This window comes from Hermetia illucens, chromosome 5 (genome assembly GCF_905115235.1).
Source record: "Hermetia illucens chromosome 5, iHerIll2.2.curated.20191125, whole genome shotgun sequence".
NCBI classification, from domain to species: Eukaryota; Metazoa; Arthropoda; class Insecta; order Diptera; family Stratiomyidae; genus Hermetia; species Hermetia illucens.
In genome coordinates this window covers 75074052-75081671 of record NC_051853.1, presented here as the reverse complement: position 1 = coordinate 75081671, position 7620 = coordinate 75074052, and positions in this window count along the sequence as shown.

Below are 7620 nucleotides of genomic sequence, written 5' to 3'. Positions count from 1 at the left end.
CTCCGGCTCCGGAACCCTGTTCTGTTTTTGAGCCATCGGTGGGAAAGACTTCCGTATTTCCCGCTATGCATTCCTCTGGGGCTTTCCAGTTCTCTCTATGCTCTATATTCTACCAACCGGATGTATGGGTATGCGAGAATCGGAAGGCATTGTAGGAACTGGATTCAGTGCTCCCAATAACTCTTCCAATGCTCTGTGCCTCCACATCCGTTATTTCCCCATGAATCTAATCGAATTAGTCTATGAGCTGCTCTCATTGCAGTGCTTTGAATAAATATATCCAGGGGCTGGAAATTGAGTAATGCATTTAGAGCTGCGTCGGATGTCATGCTCATGGCACCGGTGATACCCAGACACACAGTTCTTTGCAGTGTAGCTAGTTTACGGTGAAAACCTTTTTATCTCATTTTAAGTCACTACACTGCGGATGCATAAACGAACATGAACCTAATGATAGCAAAGTATATCCACATAACCACATGTGGCCTAAGTCCCCATGTCGAGGCAAAGGTCCGTCTGCACAACCCATAAGCTGTGAGAGCTCGTTTCATCTTTACCTCTACATGTTTGTTCCAAAGAAGCTTTTTATCTACAGTGATTCCCAGATGTTTCACTTCTTCGGAGAGTTGAAGGGTAGTACCCGTTATCTCAGCAACGCAAAGCCCATGCAGTTTTTTCCTTTTTGTGAATAATACCTTTTTGGTTTTATTTGGCGAAATAAGCAATATACCAGCTAGAAGGTTGGCTCGGAAAATTCGCCAAAACGTCAGAATGGAAGAAAAAGGTGAAAACATTCGTAAACCTAGAGGCACCTAGGAAAATTTAACAAAACCACATTGGCAGTAGCCATGGGGAATCCACTGTCACCACTCGTCACCGAAATATTGATGACGTACATACATCGAAGCAATAATTGAAAAAAAGGAAATAAGATAAATAATAAGAATATGACTAAGATATGTCGACGATGCATTCGCCATAGTATAAAAAGCTCAAGTTATGAACATTCTGACGGAAATCAACGGAAGCAAATGGATGCCTACTTGCAAATCGAATACGAAGTTTATAGAAAAGCAACAGCAACCCAGCGAAAGATAACAGCGGTTTCAGCACATACCACAGTACAGAAAATGGCGGTGTATTATTTTATGAAACAGGCTTTGCACATATCCTCGAACCAAGGCAGGTTTTGAGGAAGAGAAGTACGTCCTCGACATAGCCGGAAAGAATGAATTCAGGAAGACCACGATTAAAAAACTAATTAAGCGGAAGCAAGAATGAATATGGATGAAAGAATATCCAACATTGGTCAACCAACCGAACACGATTGATGAGACAAAATGGATAAGCGTGCCCATGTCCAACAAAGTGGTCGGTACTAGCAGAGACATCACAGGCACTAGGCAGCGAAAAAGGAACAATTAAAAATAAGAAAAAGTCTACATTGCACAGATCAAACGGCTCATAACGACGATATTACAAGAACACGTAAAAGAACCGGGATGCGGTGAAAGACGAGGAGTCAATATGGTCAGATCAGCAGTGGCCATGCACATTATTGAAGAGCGACATTCAGTAACAGGAGACCGCCTAGAACCAGTGCGACAAATAAATAAGGCTCATACATTGGACGCATGAAGAGCCTAGAAATAATGAGAAACGACCTAGAAAAGCAGCCTAACGGCGAAGGATACTGCCCATCAAATAAAAATCCCAAGAAATCTTGTCATAGATTTAGTATCTAAGCACTGAAGAAGGAAGTAAGTAGCTCGCAAAATAAGTACTTATTTGCAAACAAAAAACATTGGTAAAGGAGAAGTTATGTGTTTAAGTTCTACAAACATCGCAAAGGATAACTATTCAAGTGCTATATTTTCCACATGGACATCATCAGACTGAAAAGTCCTTAATTCGCGCAAAAAGCGTCAATTATGCGTTAACCGATGCCTTGTTCTGGTAGACTACTGCCTATGATACTTACCCATTGCAAGTTGTATACAGTGCCGAAAAAAACGTGCTCAAAGTTTTTCAACTTTTTCTCATTCTGGAATAAATGTTTAATTTTAATGATTTTGGAGCACATTTTATATAGACTCTTCCCTTCTATAGTCTTCGCCCCGTTCACAAATGGAACTCGCTCGTCGTGATCGCTTCCGCTTACCATAGATGTTTAGACTAACCTTGGCAAGTGAATTCTCGTCGACGCGAATTAAGTGATCATAACACCGAAGACACCCCTCTCGCAGTTTTTCCAAGATAGGTGCAAATCCATACCAGTTGCGGATATCCTCATTTCGCATGTGATCAAAACGTGTCATGCAACATCTTCGTATCCATTATTCATTGTTTTTTATAGTCAGCCAACCCTCAGAAAGACGTTCGTTCATACGTCGGTCACAAAAAACACCAGCTGCGTTACACTGCTTCCTCAAGGCTACGTTAATGCGTGAAACAATTTTATAACGCAATTCTCCATTAGCTGAGTTCAGGCCAGGTCATTGCCGTTGTCAATGATTGTGCCTGTTTCTTGGGGATCTGTTATCAAAAATTCAGTTTTATTTAGATTCAATCAGAGACCGCGTTGCATGAGGCGATCATTCCGTTTTTGGACAAGTTTCTCGAGATCATTTTTGCTATTAGATTCTAGGAAAACACCATAAAGCAGTGTATAGGGAGCTGGACGTTGGATATCTCGTGTGAAAGTGTCCATAACAAGAACAAAGAGTGGTGAAAGAGCGCTTTTTTATGAACACCAATAGAGACACGAAGCGGTTTTGCTACACCCGCGACACTTCGAAGTTTACTTTTCGGATCATAGTAGAGCAATTGAACGCAGTGCACGGGTTCTTCTGCCACCAAGTGTTGTCGTATATCATAACAGATGAATTTGTGTAGCACACGGTCAAACGCTTTCTTTAGATCCAGAAATGCAATGTTGAAAGGGCGATGCTTCTCACGGTGTTTTTCCATTACTAACCGCGCATCAGTAGTTCCGCTGTTCTTGACAAATCCGGCTTGATTCACAGTTATTTCAAAGATTTCGCGAATACAGTAGTCAGAAATGCGTTCACAAATCTTCATGGTATGGGAAAGTAACCGGATCGGACGGTAATTTGAACGTTCTGCTGAATTACCTTTCTTTTTCCATATTGGAACTGTGGTACTTTCTTACCAGTCAGATCGTGTTCAACCTTCCGCAGTAATCTGCTCGAAATATTTTCGCCATCTATCCGTCGCAGCTCGACGGTCGGTAAGCGAAGTACCATTCTTGTCATTAATGCAATAGAAGTGTTCGATATCCTGTGTGCGATCGTGTCGGTTTTTGACAAGTCGATACAGATCTCTCTCGCCATCCCGATTGTCCAGTTTTTAGTAAAGATGTTTGTTACGAACAGTTCGGGTGACAGCGATATCACCCTCATTAAGTGCTCCAAGCCTCTTTCCCCCATGGCACCTGTTACGGTTTGCCTTTTCACCCACATGACCCACATCCCCATTAAAGTCGCCTACAATGATGATATACTATAGTCATCAGCAGAACCGTTGTAGATCTTTGCATCGAGAAGTGGCCAGAAATAATCTTTCTCGGCATCAGGTCGACCTGGCTCTGGCGCGTAGGCGGTGAAGATATATTAGGTAGCGCGATTAGCAGATATATTGGTAAGCTTTTCTTGCAGAGTACAGATATCAATGCACCTTTTTCGAATGGCTCTTGCGAGTTCCTTGGTCTTTCCAGTTAGGGTGCCAACATTTAGCGTGCAAACACGTAATTGCTTTGCTTGGTCTAACTATCTTACGTCCTGACACTGTCCATGTCTCGTGTCGATCGAGGTCAAGGTTAATTCACTAAAAACACCTCTTCTCGCTTACCCCGCGAAACTGCCATTACGGTATTACGTCGAGGGCAGGATCAGTTACTACCGCAGCTCATGTTAATATTCATCACCTTCCTTCGAACCTCCCCCTTCTTAAGGGGGTCGTCCCGTGTGTCGGATCCTAAGCATCGACTTTTTTTTCTGGCACCAATTGTCTCTAGATATAGTGTAGAAAATATGGGCAAAGTGATTTGTTGATATTCGGAGTCGTTTATCGGTTCAAAAGACGTTCGAATGACCTAGCCTAGGCTTTACTTGCATTTCTTCAAGAAACCTTAGGTTTATGAACTAGGTATAGCAGATTAATGGTCAGTTAAGATTTTAAGGTTAAAAATCGCATTCTACTTTTTGCGATTTTCTTGAAACTGCATGTTGAAAATCTGCTGTGACCATAGCCTAAAATCTATCCAACGAAATTCTTTGAAATTTTCACGACTTATTCAGAATATATTTCTACAGTCCGTAATTTTTTTTTATTCATTAAAAAAGCCTTGAAATTTACAAAAAAAAAAGTTCAACAAGGCACCAAATATTTACTTTTCAATATTTTTTAATAATCCTAGGTTAAGATGATCACAGCACCCTCTAGCGTGGCAGAAGAAAAACACCTTTTTTGGTGCTGCGTATATAAGTTGCTCAGTATTTCAATAATGAACAATGCTATCAGGGTGGAAAAATTACTACATATGCTATATTTGTGCCTTTATCCAGTTCTTTACAAAAAAATTCTAAAAACGGAATGACCCTCTTAAGCATATTGAGGATCACCTTTATGATGTGCTTTAGGACATTTTCGGGTGACAATAGTTTTCCAGTGAAAGTTTCCGCCTTCTCCCTGAGCAACAAATCTTGAGAATTTGAAAGCATATTGCTCCACACTTCCGCAATCAACTAGCAAGTCTATCAATAGGGGAGTTGTCAAAGCAATCTTCGGCATGCGTTAGTTGATCCACTGTAGGAGGAAGTATTAACACTGGAGGATAAGACGGAAAAGGTAGAAGAAAAAGCACCCAACTATACAGAAAAATGCAAAGAACATGAGACATGAACGATCCAAGCCATGCGGCATTGTATTCAAGAAACCTCAAAGTTAACAGACGCTGTCAGCGCAGCAGGAACCGAGCTGAATTTGAAGAGTTGTATAGCCAATAAGTAAGTCGGAATACCGAAAACTTTTGTGTTCACCTTGTGTGAGAAATTTCCTATGCACGTTTTTCCAGTCATCCATAGCTAAAAATTGAAAATATTCCTTGTTGTATGTATTTCCAAACTCCAACTCTATGAGTTCACTTTATATGATGATGATGTCATATACGATATATTGAAATGAGATATATTTCGGGGTCCCGAATTCATACGTCTGCACCATAGCTAAATTTTTTTTCAGATCTTTCGATTGGATAGGTACGAGACCTGTTACACTCTCCAATGTTTCACTCAATATCATAAATAAGATCACATTTTATTTGATATCCCATATGATGATGTTCTGTGAAAAATATTTTACTGCAGCCTTTTGCATGTATTAGTAGCCCCCCCCCCTCAAACTCAATATAAACAAGTCGGAATACCGGAAGCTCGCGCTTCGGGTATAAAGGTTTTGTGTTCATCTTATCTAAGAAATTTCAACGCACATGTGTTACAAATCCAACATACTCCTTCATATTTTTCCAAACTACGAGACATACGTCCATATTACAGCCATAGATATTACGCTCACCCTAAACAAACAAACAGCCTATTTCCGAATACTGTACACATATTTCAATTGATCGTACCCATCTTTCCGATTTACTTCTTATATCTATCTGAATTAGGCACTACCCGCAAAGTTCATTAGCACGCATATACCATATACCTACATACACACATGTCTGGTTGGAGTAATTGATATTCATATACAAATAACTAAAAACTAAAACAAAATAATTCTTTCCGCCCCCATCCATAAGAACTCATTTCGTTGTGGTATTGACGAATTGACATGTGATGATGACGTCATGCAGGTTGTAGATGCATGAAATTCACAAAAAATTGTAAAGTTTCACAACCTATAACTTTGTTAATAATGGTCGGATTTTCAAACTTGACCAAATTGTGCACCATGTTCTTCATTACACCTATGCTAAATTTTGTACTTCGAGGATGAACATAAGGGGGGTGCCGGGTAAATTTCTAAAATACGGAAATATACTATTATTAACTTCATTTGTGCAGATATCGGAACCGGTTGGATAGATTCTGAGAACGAGACCTGTTACTCTTTTGGGGGTCACATTTTGAGCCCTCAATCCCCTATGTTTCACCCAATATCAAATATTGGAGCAGTTTCGAAAAGTACTAATTGAGACCTTTCATTTGATACCCCACATGGCTACATTCTGTGACAAAAAAAATTTGCAGCCTCCTTTCACCTGTATGGGGAGCCCCCCTAAACTTAACACAAAATGGCGCCAGTTGCTGCATGTAAAGGGAACGGCAGATCACATACTCTTACCAATTTTGGTGACAATCGGTCCAGCCGTTTCCGAATAAATCGGGTGTGACAGACAGACAGACAGACAGACAGACGGACAGACAGACATCGAATCGATTCTAATAAGGTTTTGTTTCACACAAAACCTTAAAAAACGCCACTTGCTATATGTCAAGGGATTTACAGACCACACCTTCTCGCCAAATTTGGCGACAATTGGTTCAGCGGTTTCCGAGTAAATCGGGTGTGACAGACAGACAGATACACAGCCATTGAATCGATTTTAATAAAGTTTTCTTTCACTCAAAGCCTTGAAAAGATGAGAAGTTAATTACAAACAGCCGAGTAGCGAGTAATAAAGCTGGACACTCCAACCGATTGTGAAAACAAGCGGTCTCCAACTAATGGGGTTGTCCATATAAGACAGTCAAGTCATCTTGCTCGCCCAAAGCTCTGATCTGGATGGAGTGAAGAGGTCCTCAAGTCACCATCAAACGTATAAGGTGATCGTTGGTCCGGCCGGCTTTTTATGTAGTTTCCCATCGACTTCGATGTTTAGGCTGATTTTGGCAATGTGGAGAGGGTGATACTTCTCCCGGTGAGTTCCATAGCCCCACAGTTGTTAAAAAATTCGACTCCCGATTTACTTATTCCTCCGCAGCTTCACCTAGTGATGGCTTGATCTTGCAATGGAGATCGTGTGACTTTCTTACCCCGGGCCTCAGGTCAAGCTGTAAATAAACCTTACATGTACTTCTCACGATCTTCAGTCGTTCACCCAAGTCCCAAGTCCGACAATTAGATTGCAGTAAAATCTACTCTGCCAAGATGGCCAAGGGCATTTGGGGCAAAACATTAGAGGAGGAGTGCGGGTGTCTCAGGAAGTCATGTGGGAAGATGAAGCGCATTTCATATAACCGCGAGCAAATGACGCGTAAGTGTGATTGACGCGCTATGGGTGCGCAAGGGCGAATCGCAACCATGTACATATATGTACATTACTACCAGAGACCTAAGTTCCCATGTTGAGGCAAAAGTGCGCCAATATAGCCAATATGTTGTGAAATCTTTCCTTTGGAATGCAAAGATCATTCAGTTTCCACCTTTTTATAAACGATTTTACAGTTCAGATATCAGTGGTTCGATCAACATTCTCTACAGAAGCCATAGCACACCGCTTTGAGGGCAGCTTTTCGTTGGTTCTGTTGTCAGGTAGCGGTCAAGATACACTTCAGCACACAGTAATCTCTGCGTTAGCTTAGCATAGAT